General features: G+C 43.1%; 1 protein-coding gene across 2 annotated transcripts in view; it reads right to left on the bottom strand.

Moving 5' to 3' along the window:
• The window catches only part of RAB30 (RAB30, member RAS oncogene family), a 101,481-nt gene that overhangs the window by 79,980 nt on the left and 570 nt on the right, over positions 1–20,931 (bottom strand). The window contains exon 2 of one of the 2 annotated variants that reach the window (XM_065936983.1): positions 4,748–4,857. The exons of the other annotated variant lie outside the window; for it this stretch is intronic. The gene's annotated coding sequence lies outside the window, so the exon portion shown is untranslated. The remainder of the gene's footprint in view (positions 1–4,747; positions 4,858–20,931) is intronic. 2 annotated transcript variants of the gene reach the window in all.

Genomic DNA, 20,931 nt, shown 5'->3' with positions numbered 1-20,931 from the left:
TTGGTTGTGCCAGGTCTTAACTGAAGCATAAAGGATCTTAGTTTTCGAACTGAGACCCCTGTATTGGAAGTGTGGAGTCTTAACCACTGGACCACCAGGGAAGTCTCCCACATGTGCCTTTTGAATGTGACATTTCATAGGAAGTTGAAGGTGATTCAAGTAGGTGTTAGAAAACACAATGGACTACTCAGATATTATTATAAAGTATATTTGGGGAAAAGTGTATATGGAAAAATGCATATTAATGCTCAAAATACACTATGGCTTATTCTTTTAACAGTGCACAATCATCTTACATCATCCAGGCTGGATGAATCACAGCTGCAATCAAGATTGCCGGGAGAAATATCAGCAACCTCCGATATGCAGATGACACCACTCTAATGGCAGAAAGGAGAACTAAAAGCCTTTTGATGAAGGTGCAAGAGGAGAGTGAAAATGCTGTCTTAAAACTTAACATTCAGAAAATGAAGATCATGGCATCCGGTCTCATCACTTCATAGCAAATAGATAGGGAAACAGTGGAAACAGTGACAGACTATTGCTTGGGCTCCAAAATACTGTGGATGGTGTCTGCAACCACAAAATTAAAAGATGTTTACTCCTTAGAAGAAAAGCTATGACAAACCTAGACAGCATATTAAAAAGCAGAGACATCACTTTGCCAACAAAGGTCTGTATAGTCAAAGCTGTGGTCTTTCCAGTAGTCATGTACGGATGTGAAACTTGGACCACAAAGAAAGCTAAGCACTGAAGAATTGATGCTTTTGAATTGTGGTGTTGGAGAAGACTCTTGAGAGTCCATTGGACTGCAGGGAGATCAAACCAGTCAATCCTATAGGAAATCAACCCTGACATTCACTGGAAGGAGTGATGCTAAAGCTGAAGTTCTAATATTTTGGCCATCAAAAGCGAGGAGCCGACTCATTAGAAAAGAACCTAAAGTTGGGAAAGATTGAGGGCAGCAGGAGAAGGGGCTAACAGAAGATGAGATGGTTGGATGGCATCATCGACACAATGGACATGAGTTTGGCAAACTCAGGGAGATAGTGAAGGACAGGGAAGCCTGGCGTGCTGCAGTTCGTGGGGTCGCTAAGAGTCGGACATGACTTAATGACTAAACAACAACAAATCATCTTATAAACATGGTACAACCATTCTTACTCCTTAAAGCAGAAATAATTATTTCCTTTACTTTGTGGACCCACTGGACCCCATAAGGATGTTAATAACAGGACCTATGACCTTTTATTTACTCAATGCGTTTACTCGCCTCACACTTCACTGCTTCTGCTACCCTAGACTGTAAGTCCCTTGAAGACAAGGACCCCATCATATTCCTTCTTGAGTCCTCAGTACCCAAGAGACTGCCTAGCACCTAGCAGTTGCTTCGTAACACCCAGATGGAAAAGCAAGAGACGCAGTAGTTTAAGAGAGCAGAAACTGAATCTGTCTTATTCATTGTTACCTGTCCTATAAATATTTTTTGAATGAATGGATGAAAGAAATAAAAGAGCAGTGGTACTAGGGCATGAAAATATAGAGTTTGGTTGTGGCACAATAAGTATCACCTTTTTCAGTTCTAAAACATGTTTTCTTACCTTCTGGGAGCTTATAAATCAGGATGCATTTTGCAATGGATGGCAACTTGGCATTGTGTTATAGTTTATTTGGAACTTTCTCTTCCTTCCTTTCTCGGTGGTACACAGAAAAGTCTGACATGTTAAAAATAATGGCATTGGTGGTCCAATGGTTGAGAATCTGCTTTGCAATGCAGGGGACTTGGGTTTGATCCCAGGTCAGGGAACTAGGATCCCACAAGCTGTGGGGCAACTAAATCTGTGCACCAGAGAGAGAGAAGCCCATGTGCTGCAACTAGGAAAAGCCCACACACAGCAACAAAGACCCAGCACAGCCAAAATAAACAAAAATTAAAACTAAAATATATTTTTTAAAAATAATGGTGTCATAGGTTTAATGAAATATAACCATTTGATGTGGCTATAGTAAGAAGGGTTGGAAAGACAACCATAACATTGCACTGAATTTTCCACAAGAGTAGAAACAATAAGAGAGGCTGGGCTTTTTAGGGGCTTCCCTGGTAGCTCAGCTGGTAAAGAATTCACCTGCAACGCAGGAGACCCCGGTTCAATTCCTGGGTCGGGATGATCCACTGGAGAAGGGATAGGCTGCCCACTCCAGTATTCTTGGGCTTCCCTCGTGGCTCAGACAGTAAAGAATCTTCCTGCAATGTGGGAGACCTGGGTTTGATCCCATAGTTGGGAAGATCCCCTGGAGGAGGGCATGGCAACCCACTCCTGTATTCTTGCCTGGGGAACCCCCATGGACAGAGGAGCCTGGTGGGCCATGGGATCACAGAGTCAGACACGACTCAGCGACAGCACAGCACAGGTGGAGTGGCTATTTCTCTCACAATGATTGCCCCGTCTCTAAAAGCAGCCCACAGGCCAGTCTACGCTAAATAAATGTCCTTCTGCCCACCACTGACTGGTCCAGGGGTGGTCACATGATTCATAGTGAGTCAATCATTACTCTAAGATTTTTTTACTTGGAGCCAATGAGAGTGTAGAGGCTTCCCTGGTGGCTCAGTGGTAAAGAATCTGCCTGCCAATGCAGGAGACACGGGTTGATCCCTGAGTTGGGAAGATCCCCTGGGGGAGGAGGAAATGGCAACCCACTCCGGAATTTTTGCCTGGGAAATCCCATGGACAGAGGCGCCTGGTGGGCTGCAGTTCACTGTGTCACAAAGACTTGGATCCAACTTAGCAACTGAGGGTACACGCAGACACCCAATGGGGGTGTAGCTCAGTCTGTCTCCGGTGTTAACCACCGTGAGATTTACAGTTCAGGAGCACTCCCTGGCGATGCTCCCTGCCATGCAGGGGGGAATCAAAGGCAGGAGACAGAGCCTGGACATCATCTGAGTCCCTGTGTGGCTCATAACAGCTACATGCTCACCAAACCCATTTCTTTTTCTTCTTAGGCCTTATTTCTCAGCCTCCTTTACCATTAGGTGGGGTCATGTACTGAGTAATAATGGATGGAATGAGGCCAGAAGTAAGATAAACTGCTTCCAGACCTAGCCCGTGAAAACCTGCCATGTGAGACCCTCCAAGCTCCTTCTCCATCTGCAGATTAAAAGGAGGGCACTCTGAGATACCTAGAGGAGAAGGGAACTACAAGATGGCCTGGGTCCCTGAAGCGTGCTAACTAGGAAAAACTATGTTGAACTGGTGAATAAACAAGAAATAAACTTCATTTGTGTTAAGCACTGATATTTGGGGGGATTATTAGGGCAATTACCTGCTTTAATCTTCCTTGGTTCCAGGTATACTCATCCCTCCCATGGTTACAAGAAACACCCCACTATTCTTCCCATAAATTCCTTCTTCACCCAAAGTGGTTTGAGCTGAAAGTCTTTCCTTTACAACTTGAAGAGTTCTGGGAAATGAACTACAATCATCTGAAATGGCAAGAAGATAAAAGTAAGCAACAGTCCCTAAATGTCTAGGGAACACTAGAAAATTTCTCAGAACAGAGTAATAAGTCCAACAAACAAATGGCAAATCACAAGACTCTTTTCAATGTCCAAGAGCTTCCAGCTCTAAACTCATAAGCCACTTAGAGTGAGATCCTCTCTCTAATCTCCTTTTACTACCATAAGCACGTATAAACTTGTAATAGCCATGCCTTAGGGTATATACACTCATGAGTTCTCACCCACCTAGAATCCTAGCAAGCAAGATAAACGTCACTTATCACACAGAGTCAGCCCTGCTGTCCCCAGATTTATTGGGAAATGGGTCCACAAGCAACTCCGAGAAGTCAGATAACTACCCTGCGCCACAGAGCTCTGGGTATGAGAGTACAAGGCTGATCAGAGTTTTCAAGAACAAATATTCAAGACTCAACAAAGCTTAAGGGAGCATTTATAAGACTATAAATGAAAAGATTACAAAAATAAACAGAAGAGTGATGCCATGGATGCCTACATCAGCAAGGAAAAGTTTTGCCTGAACTGGGAGCCAGCGATGACAGAGCACGCATCCTGCTCAGTTTCGAGAAATGTCTCTCAATGAGCCAAGATTTATAACAAGCACTGACGTCTGTAATGCATTCTAGGGGCTAGTTACAGAGCACTTTTGTACTACACATCGAGTAGTTTGACTCTCACAAGGACAGTAGGAAACCGGGATTGTCATCAGTTCTTTATTTACAGCTAAGAACACAGGCTCAGCCAGGTCAAGTGCTCAGAGCCCCAGGATCTGTGGTTTGAGCAAAGACTTGAGCTCCCATTTCCTGACCCCACATCTGCTGTCCATTTTGTTGTCCCCCAAACGATGAATGCCGGGGCAGAGAGGGCCCAGCTGGAGGAGACTTTTCCCAATGCCATAAGATCCATCAACCCACTTGGAGGGTGGTTTTCTTTGCTTCGTGCAGCCATATGTGGGAACTTTCTGCGGGTGGGGGGTGGGGGTGGTTAAAGGGCCTGGGATAAATGCCTGGTCTGCCTCCAAACTCAGCTGGGAAAATACTCTCTGACAAGATACCATAGCTTGTGCCCACAGGCAGGCCCTGAGAGAAGGAGTCTGGGGCACGGGGTTAGGAGTGCTAAGGCCTCTGTGTGACCCTGGCAGAACCTCAGAGTCGGAAGCCTCTGAGAACCAGGCCACAAGCTCTCTCAGGATCCTAAAGATAGAATCTGGGGCAAAGGAACTGAACTTACCCTTTGCTGGGATGGGAGAGAGGATCAAATACTTAAACTCAGCTGGCCTTAGACAGTTCATGAGCTACCTCTGAGAAGCAAATTGCCAAGATCAAACACTCACATATTACCTGGGAAGGAGGAAAAAAAAAATCAGGTGGCCTAGTGGTAAAGAATCTGCCTGCCAATGCAGGAGATACAAGAGATGCAGGTTCAATTCCTGGCTTGGGAAGATCCCCTGGAGAAGAGAATGGCAACCCACTCCAGTATTCTTGCCCAGAGAATCCCACAGAAAGAGGCGACTAGCAGGCTACAGTCCATAGGGTTGCAAAGAGTTGGACATGACTCAGCGACTGAGCACACACACAAGAGCCATTTATCCCTGGCAGCTGGCAGGCCACCACCTTGGAAAGAAGACACGGGAAATTGGAGGACCTGCCCTTTGGGGTGTTGGAAAACTTGAAGAGTGGGCCTCTCCTGAATATCACTACTTCCCAGGCGACAAGGATGAGAGGAAGGGCCTTCATCCTGGTGCACTTCCTAAGAGATAGAAAATCCAAGATCCTGATGAATATGGAATAGGGAAGGGGGAATGGCCTTGATCTGAACAAACTTGGGCTTGAACCACCACTCAATGTCTTGTTAGCTGTGACCTTAAACAACTCACAACCTCTTTGAGCCTCAGTTTCAATATCTGTAGCAGCTACAACACTGACCTTACAGGATTTGTAGGGGGATGAAGAAAAATTATAAATGTAAAGGGCATAGCACACCACCTACCTAATACACAGGAGCCACTCAATAAATGTGAGCTCTTTTTGTGCACCCTCTCAATCCTTACTTCAATTCCTTATCATTGGAATTTTAATACTTGGTCATTCTAATTCTTAGAAATTCACTAGGCAGTAGTCTTGAGAGAATCATGTATATCTTGGCTGTTTTGCTAGTCTCTTTGAAATATAACCATCTGTGATTTTGGCTGTCAACATCTCAAATAACTCTAGACCCTTGGGTCTCTTACTAGTCTACTTCATGCTTCCTAAATTTCCTTAACAAACAAACAAACAAAAAACCCTGCAATCTTATCATCTTTCTCCAACTCGAAAGAGAATCCAAACCTTATGGATATTTGGCACATGGCTGCACCTAACAACTTAACAATAGTCAAGTTCAACTAACTAATGTTCCATAAGGCTTAAAATGAAGAGTTTTGAGTTCACCAAAGCTTTCTAGAGTTCCATCAACATGTAGTGTGCCTATGAACATAAGGACAACAGCAAGGATGAGTTTCTTGTGGAGTTCTTCATTATCTCCTGGGTCTTTGGGACCACTTGCTCTTGACATGCTAATATCCAAGTCAGGGTCATACCCGTCCTCTATACGCCAGACTTTCATATACACCGCTACCAGTGCTTTGACTATACTACACAATAACTGTCTATTTCATGCTTTCTTCACTACTCTACAATCTCCTTTCAGGCAAGAACAGTGTTCTGCCATATCTCAGTTACCAGTACCTACCAACACAGTACCTGGTGTGTAATAGACATTGAATTAATACTGGAGGTGTATCAGATGGATAAATAAATAAACAGGGTTTCTAGATGGTTGAATAGCATCACCAACTCAATGGACATGAGTCTGAGCAAACTCTGGGAGATGGTGAAGGACAGGGAAGCCTGGCGTGTTGCAGTCCAGTAGTTGCAAACAGTTGGACATGACCAAGTGACTGAACAACAACAAAGATCTGGGAGAAAGTTTAGAAATCATCTGGTCTAATACAAGGTCTTCATCTTACAGATAAGGAACCTGAGGCTCAGAGCTGCAAGAAGATTCAGCCCAGGTGGCCTCAGAATCAGCGAGAAGATGAGAAGTGGCAGCAGTCACACGCCACTTTGTGAGTTCAAAGACAGACATCACTTCACACTCACTCCCAAGGGGAGGCTGTGTAGCCTGGTGGCTTCCCAGGTGAAGCCTTCGGCTACCTGTCTGTCATGTGATTTTGGATAAATTACTTTATCTCTCTGAGTCACAATGGCTACATCTGTTAATTGGGGCTACTAATAACTCCAGAGCTGTTGGGGGTATAAAACCTGCCAACACACATAAAGTGCCATGCATAGAAGCAGCTGTGTGGCAAGCAAATGTTTACTGAATGAATCATGGAGTCCCTGTCCAGCACACCACAAGAACCTGGTTTAGACTTTGTATTTAAATCTCTGCCTGTGTAGAAGGTGGCTGGATCACCCATAATTACACGGCTATGTACTTGGAATTTGTTGCTTGCTGGAATTAGACCTTAAAGCCAAATAGCCTCTATAATGTTGCTCACAGTTCCTTTCACTGTGGTTGCCCTTGCTTCCCAAATCTGCCACACAAATTACCCATCTTCTACCACCCAGCTAGTTACACCTTGTCTAAAAAGCTGTCTCTGATTCCCATGATGTCATTAGCCCTTCCTCTCTCACTAATTAATATAGCAGCGGGGGGTATCTGCTTGGCTTTTTAAATTGTGGCAAAATACACACAATGTAAAATTTACAATCTTAACCATTTTTTTTGGCTGTGCCACAGAGCATGTGGGATATTAGCTCTGCAACGAGGGATCGAACCTGTGCCCCTCGCAGTGGAAGCTCAGAGTCCTAACCGCTGAACCGCCAAGGAAGTCTCCCACCTTAAGCATTTTTAAGTGTACAACTCAGCAGTGTTAAGTACATTCACATTGTTGTGCAGCTAATTGCCAGAATTTTTTTATCTTGTGAAACCCAAATTCTCCACTCATTAAACAACAACTCCCCCTATTACTTCCTCCTCCAGCCCCTGGCAAGCATTCTACTTTCTGTCTCTCTGAGTTTGATTACTCTAGGTACCTCATTTAAGTGGAATCATACAATATTTGTCCATTTCTGTCTGATTTACATCACCCAGCAAAATGTCCTCAAGGTTCATCCATGTTGTGGCATGTGTTCAGAATTTCCCTCAAAGGCTACTCAGCTTTGAAATACATTCAAGACTGAATACACAGAATAATTATTCAATGTTCCATTGCATGCACATACTACATTTTGCTTCTCCATTCATCTGTTGATGGACACTTGAGCTGCTTCCACTTCTTAGCTATCGCGAATAATGCTGATGTGAACATGAGTGTATAGAGGTCTGTCTGTCTTATCCCCTCTACTAAATGTGAACTTCCCAAAGACAATGAATGAGTCTCAGTCATCTCTATAGTTCTCAAGGTGTCTGACACGTGATGGCACTTAATAAAAACCTATCAAGTAAATAAGACAGTTGTTGTTTAGTGGCTAAGTTGTGTCCAATTCTGCAACCCCATGCACTGCAGCCCAGCAGGCACCTCTGTCTGTGGGATTGCCTCGGCAAGAATTTGCAAATGGCAGTATTACACAGCAGAAAAGCACAGGCTTTGCAGTAGACAGTCCTGATTTCTGGTCTTGGATCTGCCTCTTCCTACTCATGATCCTAGGCATGTTGCTTAAGCTCTCAGAGTCTCAGTTTCCTTATGTGGTTTTGGCCACAATTAAATATTATAACTTATGGAAAGAAGTTGGCACAGCACTTGGCACACCATAAACTTAAAAAAAAAAGTATGCCAGTATTATGATTATAAAGTTACATAATAAGGAATTTACTGCACATACAAACAGGCCATTTAGTTTTCTGGCCATGATAACTTTAAAGGCAAAGAGTATGCAGAATTCTGAGAGCAAACAATTCATTACAGGTAACAGTCAAAACAGAAAGATACTACACAGCAGTAACAATGAATTTGGATTGGTTTCAGTCTCCTGAAATCTTGAGGTCTGGATGTTGGAAATTTTGCCACTTCAAAGGGACAAACTTAAACGTTGTACTGAGGACCACCTCACTGAACAAAGCAGCCTGTCAAAGATCTCACATTTTTTCATCAGGATGACTTGAGGGGTGTTATTTTTTGGTGCCTGGGCTGAGTCTATCTTGAATTTGATCATTCAAGTTTGAACTTTTTAACAAAATGATGAAAAAAAGAAATAGATCTTTATGACTATTTCAGACAGACATATTGATTTCAATCTGTCTCAAAGGAAACTGAGCTCCCCGCCCTACTCCTAGTTCCTCTTGGACACGAATTCTTTTTGAGGTTGCTCTCCCAATTTTGCAGACCAGAAACATTCCTTCCAAAGTTAGCTCTTAGAAAGTAGAGTTCTTAAGTCCTAGAAGGAAAACTTTTTGGAGTTTCTTCTTGTCTGCTGAAACAATTAACATTCCTCATGGCTAATACAAATGGCTCTCTGAGACAAAAATCAGAAACGTGGTTGTGTGGTGGAGGAGAGAGAAGGGAAGAAAAGAGATGTTAAGAGAATGTTGTTCAAATGCTAGTGTTAGTCGCTCAGTCATGCCAGACTCTCTGCGACTCTCTGGACTGTGGCCCACCAGGCTCCTCTGTCCATGGGATTCTCCAGGCAAGAATACTGGAGTGGGTTGCCATGCCCTCCTGCAGGGGATCTTCCCAACCCAGGGATCGCATCCGAGTCTCATGTTTCCTACATTAGTAGGCACGTTCTTTACTAGTGCCACCTGGGAAGCCCCTCATATGCCACAGGCCAATTTCAATTTGGCTCCCAAATAACAGCTAAGGCCTACTGAATGCCTTCCCCAACCAGGACGCGCAAATAACTTTGAGGCCCACCGGGTGAAGGGCACCAGACTGAGACTTGAAACACAGGGCCTTGTTTCTGCTCTAAGTATTAATTTTGGTGATGACTGCATGACTCTGTGAACATTCTAAAACAAACAACAACATACAGTTCATGTGAATTTTATCTCAGGAAAAGTCATTTAAAAGCCAGCATCAAATAAAAGAGTAAATTTTAAGAAATCTCACTACACACACACACACACACACACACACACACACACACACACACACACACACACACACACACACACACACACACACACACACACACACACACACACACACACACACACACACACACCCAACTCCTACTGCGCTGGTATGAGTAACCATTTTGTTATTTTATATCCTTCCCAGATTCCTATGTGTAAATTCAAACGTACTTGCTTAACCCCCTACTTTTTTCACAAAACATGCACTCTTCTGCATCAGCCTTCTTTTTGAGGGGTGCAGAGGACCCATCTTTCTTTCACTTAAAATATCCTTGGAGATCTTTGCATATCAGTACTTAGAGAAACTTTAATTCTTGTTGGTAGTTTAGTAGCTTTCCCTTTTGTGAACATCTCCATTTATTTAACCAGCTTCCCACTGATGCACACTTAGGTGGTCTCCAACCATTTGCTATTAGCAATGATGACGCAACACTTGTGCGTTCTTCTTAACTTGGTTTCATCACGTAACATTCTGCTTCTGGACTGAAGGGAGACGGCATCAACAGCAGGAACCTCTTCAGAGTTAGTCGGAACTGGGTCTGCATTCAGCCTCTTCTGTGCGTGTGCATGTTAGTTGCTCACTCATGTCTGACTCCTTGCCATCTCATGGATTGTAGCGCGCCAGGCTCTTCTCTCCATGGAATTCTCCAGGCAGGAATACTGGAGTGGGCTGCCACTTCCCAACCCAGGGATTGAACCCAGGTCTCCTGTATTGCAGGCAGATGCTTTACCATCTGAGTTACTAGAGAAGGCACAGCCTCTTCTGCTGACTAGCTATTGGCTCCATGACTGGGAAGGTTACTTTTATCTTCTGAGCTTTAATTTCCTCACTTCATAAAGTAGGCAAAAATCCCACCTACTTTATCAGGAGCTCAATAGGCTCCCACTGGCTAAATTTGGGACAATTTTTGTATCAAAAAGCATAAATATGGGAGCAGGGGAGGCAGAAGGTTGGAAATGGATTATAACACATGGGGGTGAGGGAAGAATTCAGGAATTCAAGTCTTAATAAAAATAAATAAGTAAATAAAACAGTAGGGGAGTTGAAAGCTAATTTATCAGGAAAATGCTAGAAAACAAATACAGAACAAAAGAGAGAATTAGAAAATCATGCTTTTACTTACTGCATAGCACAGGGAACTCTGTCAGCCTTATGTGGCAGTCTAGATGGGAGGGGGGTTTGGGGGCGAATGGATACACGTATATGTGTGGCTGAGTCCCTTCACTGCTCATCTGAAACTATCACATTGCTATTCGGCTATACTCCAATACAAAATAAAAAGTTTAAAAAACGAAATAGAAAAAATAAAAAATGAAATAGAAAATCATCTTTTTATAGATGTTAATTGATCTAGGCCAGGATTATCAATAGATGTTTAAATCAGAGAGATAAAAGTTGTTGAGGAACAGGAGATTGAAATAATTTCAAAGTATCACCCCAAAGACAACACTACTAATTAGAAAGAGAAAAGGGTTCCTTTACAATGTAGAGATCTGGCAAGGCCACCACATTCAAAATACAAACTTCCCATCACCAGTCTTGGGGCAAACTGACATTATGTGTCACCCTGATGTGATGCAAGGAGAAGGATACAGCATCGCCTATGGGGAATTCTTATCGCGAATGTTTAACCTGAGTATAAGAATGACAAAACCAGCAGACAAATCCAACCTACCGTCAACAAAGCAGCTTAGAATTTTCAAACTGTCAATGTTATGAAAGACCAAAAAAAAAAAAAAGGGGGCAGGGGAACTTAGCCACATTAAAGGAAATTCAAGAGACACAACTACACTGTATAAGCAATCTTTGATTAAATTCTGTGTCCCACTTCCCCTAAAAGGTTATAAATATCATTGGAACAACTGGGGAAATCTGAAAAATATTATTGTTCTAATGTAATGATATTGTGGTTACAGGGGAGAATGTCCTTGTTCTTTAGACATGCACGCTTCAGTGCTTAGAGATAAAGTGTTGTGGTGTCTGCAACTTACTTTCAAATGATTTTGAAAAAAAAAAACAAAATGAATGTGTATGTCAGTGTGTGTGTGTGTGTGTGTGCGCACACACACAATCAGGATGGAAAAGCAAATAAATCTAGATGAAGGGTATAGGAGTTTTTGCTGTAATATTTTTGCAGTTTTTCTATATGTTTGAAATTGTTCAAAATAAGTTGGGGGGAAAAAAAAATCAAACAAAATATGTGAATCACCTGACATCCAGTAGGTGTTGTAAGAGTTCCCATCATGGCTTCAACCAACTCAGCAGATCTACAGAAAGCTCCTGCCCTCTAACCACGCCCTGTGCTGGGCTAAGTCACTTCAGTCGTGTCTGACTCTTTGGACTGTAGCCCAACAGGCTCCTCTGTCCATGGGATTCTCCTGGCAAGAATACCGGAGTGGGTTGCCGTGTTCTCCTCCAGCAGATTTTCCCGACCCAGGGATTGAACCCAAGTCTCATGTCTCCTGCATTAGCAGAAGGGTTCTTTACCACTAGCACCACCAACACAAATCAAATCAAAGTAAATGCCCCCAGCCAGACAGTGCTGCCTTCAGAAAGCTTACACTTCTGATCAGATGACAAGACAAAAACAGGAAACACCTGGAGATTCAGTAAGGTTTTTGTCCCAGAAGAACTACCTGGGGCCTACATCTGTGAATTTTTTAAAGTTTGGTAACCTTTTAAAAAGCAAAACAGAACTGTTACTTAACGTCACTAAGAATTATTTCCTCATTTACATGGGAAAATGGAGCTGGAATCTACAAGTGAGGTTGAGAGGATAAGGTAGCATACATAACACACCTCTGTAAAGCATATGTTACTGAAGACTTAGTAAAATATTAATCTCCTAGAATAAAAGCAGAGAAGGAAAGTTCGGGAGGGTTCCACCTTTGTTTCCCTATCAGAACACCCAGCACAGGAATTTGCATTTAGCTTATGCTCACAAATACTGGATGAAGAAGTAATGGTAAGACATTATGAGACAGAATACCTAAAGAAAGTCTCTGTGGCTACAAATGCCACTGGAATTAGAGAAATGATTAATATGAGCTGGCCCAGCCAAAGACTGCAGTACCTTAACAAAAGCACATATTCATGTGCAGATAAATTTGCCAATTTATGTGACATGAGTTTGAGCAAACTCCAGGAGATAGTGAAGGACAGGAAAGCCTGGCATACTGCAGTCCATGGGGTTGTAAAGAGTCTGACACAACTCAGTGACTCAATAACAACAAAATTAGCAAAAGTCCTACTACACAGATTATCTCATCTGAGCCCTCAAAGTAATCCCTATTTTAGAGATGAATAAACTGAGGTTTCAAAAAATGAATTACGCACTGAGCGCACAACTCAAATTTCTGTTTGCCCAACCCAGCCGCAGAAGAGCGAAAATAACTGGTTAAAAGAATGGAAATACCTCACAGCTCAGCGATCCCAGGGTCTCTGCAGAACAGTGAGTCACTGATGGCCACTCCTAAACTCGGGCCTTTTCTTCAAAAAAATGCCAAAAATCTGCCTTGGGATTGCTTCTCTGGCTATTTAGAAAGATGAAAAATCAGGCCTCTTAGCCACCAGCTTTAGATATTAAAACAGCAGAGTTTAAATTCCCCTTTCTTATGTGACTGTGTGACGGAGATGGAGAGGAAGTGAGCAGAAGAGATTTTCATTCAAGGTCGACGGTGTCTGTATTTTAGTGAAGTTAACCTTAACTAAAAAATAAAATTTCCCTGCAAAATTTTCTGGGGGAAGACTCTTGACTGTGTTACTGTTCCTGTTCACTTTTTAAACATCATGCTGTGTTGCAGTCTGGGATAATATATTTTCTTTCTCTCTTCCAGAGGTTTCCATGTTATTGATGTATCAACCTTTACTACAGCGATCACAAAACCATTAAAACTTCCTTCCCTTAGTAAGAGAGGCTAGTCTAAGTGGCTAATGAACTTGATAAAGGTATAAAAATGACACTTCAAAGATTGTGATAAGAATTTAAATCAGGGGGCAGTTTAAATGAAAAATATCTATGCCCTTTGCCCCAGCATTTCTACTCTTAGAAATGAATCCTGCAGAAATACTCCCACAAATTTATTACAAAAGGATGCACGCTCAAATGCTCACTGCAGCAGTGTCTGACGGCCACCGAAAAGGGTAAGTTAGAGGAAGATGCAAATACATGGGGCAAATGCCCAAAATACATTAAGTGAAAGAGAGCAAGCCGGATACGTATTATAATAACATCATTAGCATACATGTGAGGGAAAATGACAGCGTGTGTGTACATGCTTAGTCGCTCAGTTGTGTCCAACTCTTTGTGACCCCATGGACTGCAGCCCACCAGGCTCCTCTCTCCATGGGATTCTCCAGGCAAGAATCCTGGAGTGGGCTGCCTTCCCTTCCCCACAGCATCTTCCCGACCCAGGGATCAAACCTAGGTCTCTGGCATTGCAGGGAGATTCTTTACCATCAGAGCTATCAGGGAGGCCAGAAAATGACAGCAATACACATCAAAATCACAACAGTGGACTATGTGAGGTGGAATTAAGGGAATTTTCCCTTTGTGGTTCATTAGACATTTCTGTAATGGATTTTGATTTCTCTTATGTCTAGAATCAAAAAACTAATTTAAGTTATATGTTTATGTCCTCTTTTATGTTCTTTCCTCTTTGCAGTCAAATGCTCTACTCCTGAGTTATTCCCCCGCTTATCTCTCTTTTTTATTCAGGAAACAGCCACCTGCATCATTACCTCTAGAAATAAAGAGTGCCAGCTGCAGTGGGGAATGACAGAATCGTGGTCAGAAAGGACAGAAAAGATCACCTACAATATCTGCCAACAAACAGTATTCCAGCCCATAAGCTGACTAAATACATGCAGTGACCAAAACAATCACTATCTTCTGAAGCAGGCCTTGATGTCTTCTAGATTTCCTGTGACATTCCTAAAGATGACATTCAGGAATAGGCAACTGACTTGAACAATAATATTCACCACATGACAGGCTACGCAGGCAGAATCATTACCACATCCAAGAAAACTAACCTTGTTACTGATTATCTCCCATGCAGCTCCCATTCAAATTTCCCCAACTGTCCCCTCAATGTCCTTTATAGCTTTTTCTTTTTTAAGTCCAGTATCCAATCAAGGGTTGCATGTGGCATTTGGTTGTCATACCTCTTTGCTCATGCTCACTCAGTCACCAAGTTGTGTTCAGTTCTTTGTGACCCCATGGCCTTGTAGCCCACCAGGTTACTTTGTCCATGGGATTTTCCAGGTAAGAATGCTGGAGTGGGCTGCTGTTTCCTCCTCCAGGGGAGCTTCCCAAACCAGGGATCGAACCCATGTCGCCTACATTGGTAGGCAGATTCTTTACCTCTGAGCCACCAGGAAAGTCCGCCGTAGCTCTTTAGTCTTTTTTAATCTAGATTAGTCCCCCATACATTTTGTTTTCTTTTGTTTTATTTCTCTCTGATGACATTGACACTTTTGAAGATCACAGTCCGGCTGCTCTACAGAATGTCCCACACTCTGAATTTGCCTGATTATTTCCTCATGATTAGATTGAGGTTAAACATTTCTGGCAAGAATTCTACCTTGGCAATGGGTGTGTGCTTGCCATTGCATTCGGTTGTCTAGTTACACTGAGATATCTTCCTCTTCATTATGTCACTGTGGGCACCAGGAAAGCATCGGTCAATCAATAAGATATTCAAAATAGTGAATAATGCCAAAAACAGCCTCAATGAACACCAGCTATTCCAGGCATAGTACCAGACATTTTCAAAAAACATATTGTCTCATTTAAACCTCACAACAATCTTGTAAAGAAACAGAGGTTCAAAGAGGTTAAGTCGCTTATCCAATGACACATATGTAGCGATAGAAAAAATGTACACTTGCAAATGTGGACTCATTCTCACACACATACCCCCACACACACATCAACATATGATCTCTGGGGTTCATGGTCTCCCTGAGGATTGTTCAGGGACAAGTTATGAAGCCCTACCTTAGACTAATCTTGAAGAGGCCTAGCTAGCTTTCAAGAGCTGAATTCCTATGGAGAAGAAACTGAAAATAAATTATCTGTGGTCCACATAAAATTCTTCCACACTTGGAAATCTTCTTATTTGGAGATGGGCCACCTTTCCACCATAGCCAAGAAAATAGGGCAATGGCTCCATAAATTATTATAACATTCTGGTATTTGGCTTGTCTTTTTACTATTCTGCAACAAAATGAAAAAAAAAAGACAATGTAGAGAATTTTTCACAAAGCTAAATATATTTCTAATTTTAAAATGATGGTCTTTCTATAAGCTTTGGTATTAAATACGCTTTATTTCATGAGATAAAGGAGGACATATTTTTAAAAACACCTTTAACTATAGAAGAATAACTGTTGGCAAAAGCTCACCCAATTTTATCTTAATTTTTTGTATTTTCACTTATCTATAAAAGTCTGAAACCCATTATTTATGGCATTCTATACAATCAAAATTATTTTTGAGAAACTAACTGGAATAAAGGAAATTCAGCCCCCAAAGAAACCAGGTCTGAAATAATTCTAAATTTTCCCTGAAAGTCATCCACAAAACATCTCAAAGGTCTCCTCAGGCTCAGGTCTCCTCATATCAATGCATTTGTTGAAAGTGTTTTACATTTTATATTTGTATTACTAATGGCCCTCTTCCAATGTGTTGATATTTCCTGCCTTTGAGTGCATCCTTATGACTTAGGTTAATATACTCAATCGGCAAACATTCAGAGAGCCCCCAGTTTGTGCAAGGCAATCTATTAGATGCATAGGAACTCAGTCTGGAGAGTTGTTTCTTACCTCCAAGTCTCAGGTCACAGGTCACCCCCTTTCCCCCCCCACTCAGCCCCCAAAGAAGTATGAAAACTTCCCTTGGGACTGTCTCTCCTAGCACTGCCAACGAACCTCCCTGTGTGTGGTTATTTGTTTATATTCCTCTCCCTCACCTACGTGAATTTTTCCCAAGCAAACACTGTCTCATTCAGTGCTGTATTCCTAACACAGGGCCATACAGCTGCCAGGGATCAGTATGAATTAGAGGAATAAATATATTTTACAGATGAGGAAACTAAAGCTCGCAAAAAGAATATAATGTGTCTAAACTCATAAATAAGTAGCTGCTAGTCTTAAAAAGCCTCACCAGAGGTCTCTTCTGTTCCACCATGATGCACTCTACATACAGACAAGGTGAGCTAGAGATCTTAGATGTCTTCATGGAACCTCAAACTCAGTACGTCCAAAAGTCTTTGAAAACTCAAATAAAAATCTGGTCCCCATCCACTGTCCTCTTTCTCTTGTAAGTGATATATCCAGTAGCTTAAGGAAAACGGAAGTCATCTTAACTCCATCTTTTCTCTATCCCCACACCCAATCTAGCAACAACTGTATCAACTATAGTCTTCAGATTTAGGGTCTCCCAATCGCTTCCCTTCTCTCCAAGCCCGCGGCCATCACCCTAGATCCAAGGCCACTACCATCCCACAGGTAGACTACAAAAATGACTTTCCATCTCATCTTGTGTTTGCTTTAGCTAATTCTCTCCAGTCTCTTCTCCAACTTAACAGCCAAGGTGATTTTTTAATATCATCCTACCTGAATATGGAATTCATCTAGCTAATTAAAATCCTTCACTTAGGCTAAAGACCAAATTCACCAGTGACTCAGAAAACTGCCCCCTCTCCAGACTCTGTCCACCTCTCCAGCTTCATTCTTCATTCTGGTCTCTCTCTCCTTGTTTTGCCCCCATAAACTGTCTAACCCCCATAACTAACTAACTTTTAAATACTTACAGTCATCTATTTCCTTTGTACTTTGAATGTGTAGTTACCATGTTAGAAACACCCCTTTGTCCTCATTTCAGTACCTCCTGTTGCCATCCTAAATTACTTCCTCTCACTCTCCAAGTCTCTTGAAATGTCACTTCCTACAGGAAGCCTTCCCTGATTCCTCCAGACAAGGGAAGCACACCAAGTTAACCACTCCTCTCCGACCTTGTTGTACATCCCACTTTGGCAGGAGAATTCATCACACTTGCAATTACTTCTCCAATGATTATCTCCCCTGCTGCTGCTGCTGCTGCTAAGTTGCTTCAGTCGTGTCCGACTCCGTGCGACCCCATAGACGGCAGCCCACCAGGCTCCCCCCGTTCCTAAGATTCTCCAGGCAAGAACACTGGAGTGGGTTGCCATTTCCTTCTTCAGATTATCTCCCCTAACAGGACATAAATTACATGATGGTGGTGGAAGCATCTCTTTTCACGGAGACTGGGCTGCAGTCCATGGGGTTGCAAAGAGGCAGACAGGGCTGGGCGACTGAGCACACACACACACCCAGTCCTCAGACCACAGAGGTGGTGGTGGTTTAGTCACTAAGTTGTGTCCAACTCTTGCGACCCCATAGACTATAGCCTGCCAGGCTCCTCTGTCCACGGGATTCTCCAGGCAAGAATACTGGAGTGGGTTGCCATTTCCTTCTCCAGGGGAATCTTCCCGACCCAGGGATCGAACCCTGGTCTCCTGCATTGCAGGCAGATTCTTTACCGACTGAGCTAGGGAAGATCTAGCTGCTCACAATATCTGTTGTCAGAAGGACAGGCTGGGGCCATGTCACCAGACCAAGTAAACAAAGGGGCAAGGATCCTTATCCCTTTGCAAATGATTTAAACAAAGGGAGAAAGAAATGCAGAGTTATTCAAGGTCACAAAGATGGCAGAAGTGAGGCCAAAACTAACCCTCCCATTTAGCTCATTTCTCCTCCCGAAAACACTAAAAAGCCTGGGTAGAAGAGGGAGCAACTTAGAAGAAAATTCAGAATGAAAAGATGGTGAGTGTGAGGTCTCAGGTGGTGCGGGAGCGCTTCTGAATCTGCCTGTCACACTAGTTGCCTCCAGAAGGACAGCAGTGAAACCTCCCCTGCCTAGAGGAGCTCTTACTTCACAAACAAACATAGCCACTACCACCTCCTTTGCCTTAATGGGGCGGTGGGTATAAAACAACAAACTTCTCTCAGCCAAAAAGGAGAAGAAACGACAGGAAGAAAAGCGGTTTCAGCTCCAAGCATCTTCAAAAAAAAAAAAAACCCAAATGGGCAGTTTGCTCACTTGGACCTGCTCCTCAGCAATCAACAGGGAAGGGAGCAGAAAAGACTTACCCCCCAACAGGGGTGGGGGGTAGGGTGGGTAATAAATTAGGAAGAAGCCATTCAAAGTCTACTGATTCTCTGAGAATTAGGAGAACATTTTGTGTAGAGCATTAAAAACCTTGCCAGGGGCTTCACTGGTGGCTCAGTGGGAAATAATCCTCCTGCCAATGCAGGAGACACGGGTTCAATCCCCAGTCCGGGAAGATCCCACGTGCTGTGGAGCAGCTAAGCCTGTGCGCCGCATGCTGCGTCTGTGCTCTAGAGACGGGAGCCGCAACTACCGAAGCCCAGGCTCTGCAACAAGCGAAGCCGCTGCAATGAGAGGCCCCGGCACCGCCACCAAGAGCAGCCCTCGCTCACCACAACTCGGGAAAAGCCCTCGCCACAATGAAGACCCAGCATGGCCAAAAATAAAGAAATAAAGAAAATTATATTTAAAAAAACCCCAAAACTTGTAATGTTCCGGCAGCTCTTAAAACATGTACCCATGAAAGGAAAAGTAGCGTGAGCTCAACTGTAACAGTTCACTGTCCTCCCCAGGCTGCAGGAGCCAAATTATGTCTGCGACAGAAGCCACAAACCAGGCCAAGGGGTTAGGTTCATTCTGTTCATCCTGCCAAGCACCAACTGCAAGAAGAAAAGGCAAAGCCTCTTCCATGAGGACTCAGTAGAAGAAATATTTGAAGTCTCAATTACCCTGGAGGTTCTGGGTGAGGCAGAGAAGAGATGGAGGGTATCCAGAGCCTGGAAGGACTCTTAGAGAGAGAGAGATGTGATATACTGGTGATAGGGAGATTTTGAAACACAGAGGGAAAAATGAGAATTGCAAATGGACAGACAGGGAGAAAAACTGGAAGAACTTCAAGAGACACAGAGGGGTGTGGAAAGGAAGACAGCACAGAAGGGGTGCTCAGGAAAGCAGACAATAAGCAACAGAGGGACACAGAAAGAAGCAAAGCCAGGCAGACCATCTTTTCCCAAATCCCAAAGCTGCTCATTGCATTCCAATAAATCACTCTACTACAAAGCCCATACAATGGACTGTCCTTTGCATTCAGTAACAAGCGGCATGGAATGAAGCATCGCCCAGCTGTAACTTCAGAGACCTAACGGTCTGAATTAAAAATGAACAAAATTGGTTCAGCAGCAGAAGATAACCAGTGATGACTTTCCCCCAGTGGCTGACTTGGCTCCGAAAAGGTTTGGCATTTTGGAGTTAAGCATAAAACACTCTGGCATTTCTCCTTTTGACATTCCAAGAGGGGGTGTGGTTGACCCCAGGTCCATTCATTTCCAAGGTTGTAGATCTCTCAGCTTAAGACTGGCCCCATCTGTTCTGGAGTCAGCCAGCTGTTTATTCCAAAATGACATATTTATTGTACTAATCATCCTAGTAACTCTTACAAGAACAGAGCCAATATCACATGGGTCAAAATGCTCTCTGTCCTGTTAGACGTGTCAGTTTGTTTAAAAAAAACAAAACCAAAAAGCCAAAAAAGCTCTACTGTCATTTTCGGTTTCCAAGTCCAGGATCCCTCTTCCATGCCGTACCTTTCAGTAATGGCAAATGAAGGTTAACAGTGCTTCTAACTTGTCCTTTCCCTGATGCGTTAAAAATGAACCCTAACGATCCATTCTCCAAACCGTTATTTGTGACTGGTGACTGCCTCAGGAAAGGACAGCTCATTAGGGTACCACTGTCAGTGGCAAGAAGCCTATTGCAACGTAATTTAAAACATTCGCACAAGTACAAATCTGTCGGCTCCACTTCCAAACAATCCTGAAACCCTGCAGTTGGGAGAGGAAAAACACTCAACGAAAACGTTGCTTCCAGCAGCCTCAAAGAACCTTGCCCAGACACGTGAAATGTTTCTGACTGGCACGGAGTGCACCATTAAAGGACACTGTCACCTCAAACCGGCAGAAAAGGCGACGAGACAAACGACGTAGACACACACACACACACACACACACACACACACACACACACACACACACACACAAAATAAAGCCCCACAAAACTTAACCTACTCAGACGCACGCTCATCTTAAAAATGAATAGTGTGTGCTCGCCCAAGTGACACGAAATGTTCCAAAGTAGTGCGACCACATGAAATCACTGGCTCCC

The sequence above is a fragment of the Muntiacus reevesi genome, chromosome 5 (genome assembly GCF_963930625.1).
Source record: "Muntiacus reevesi chromosome 5, mMunRee1.1, whole genome shotgun sequence".
NCBI lineage: Eukaryota > Metazoa > Chordata > Mammalia > Artiodactyla > Cervidae > Muntiacus > Muntiacus reevesi.
Note: the sequence above shows the minus strand (reverse complement) of the source record. Positions and strands in the feature narration are given on the sequence as shown.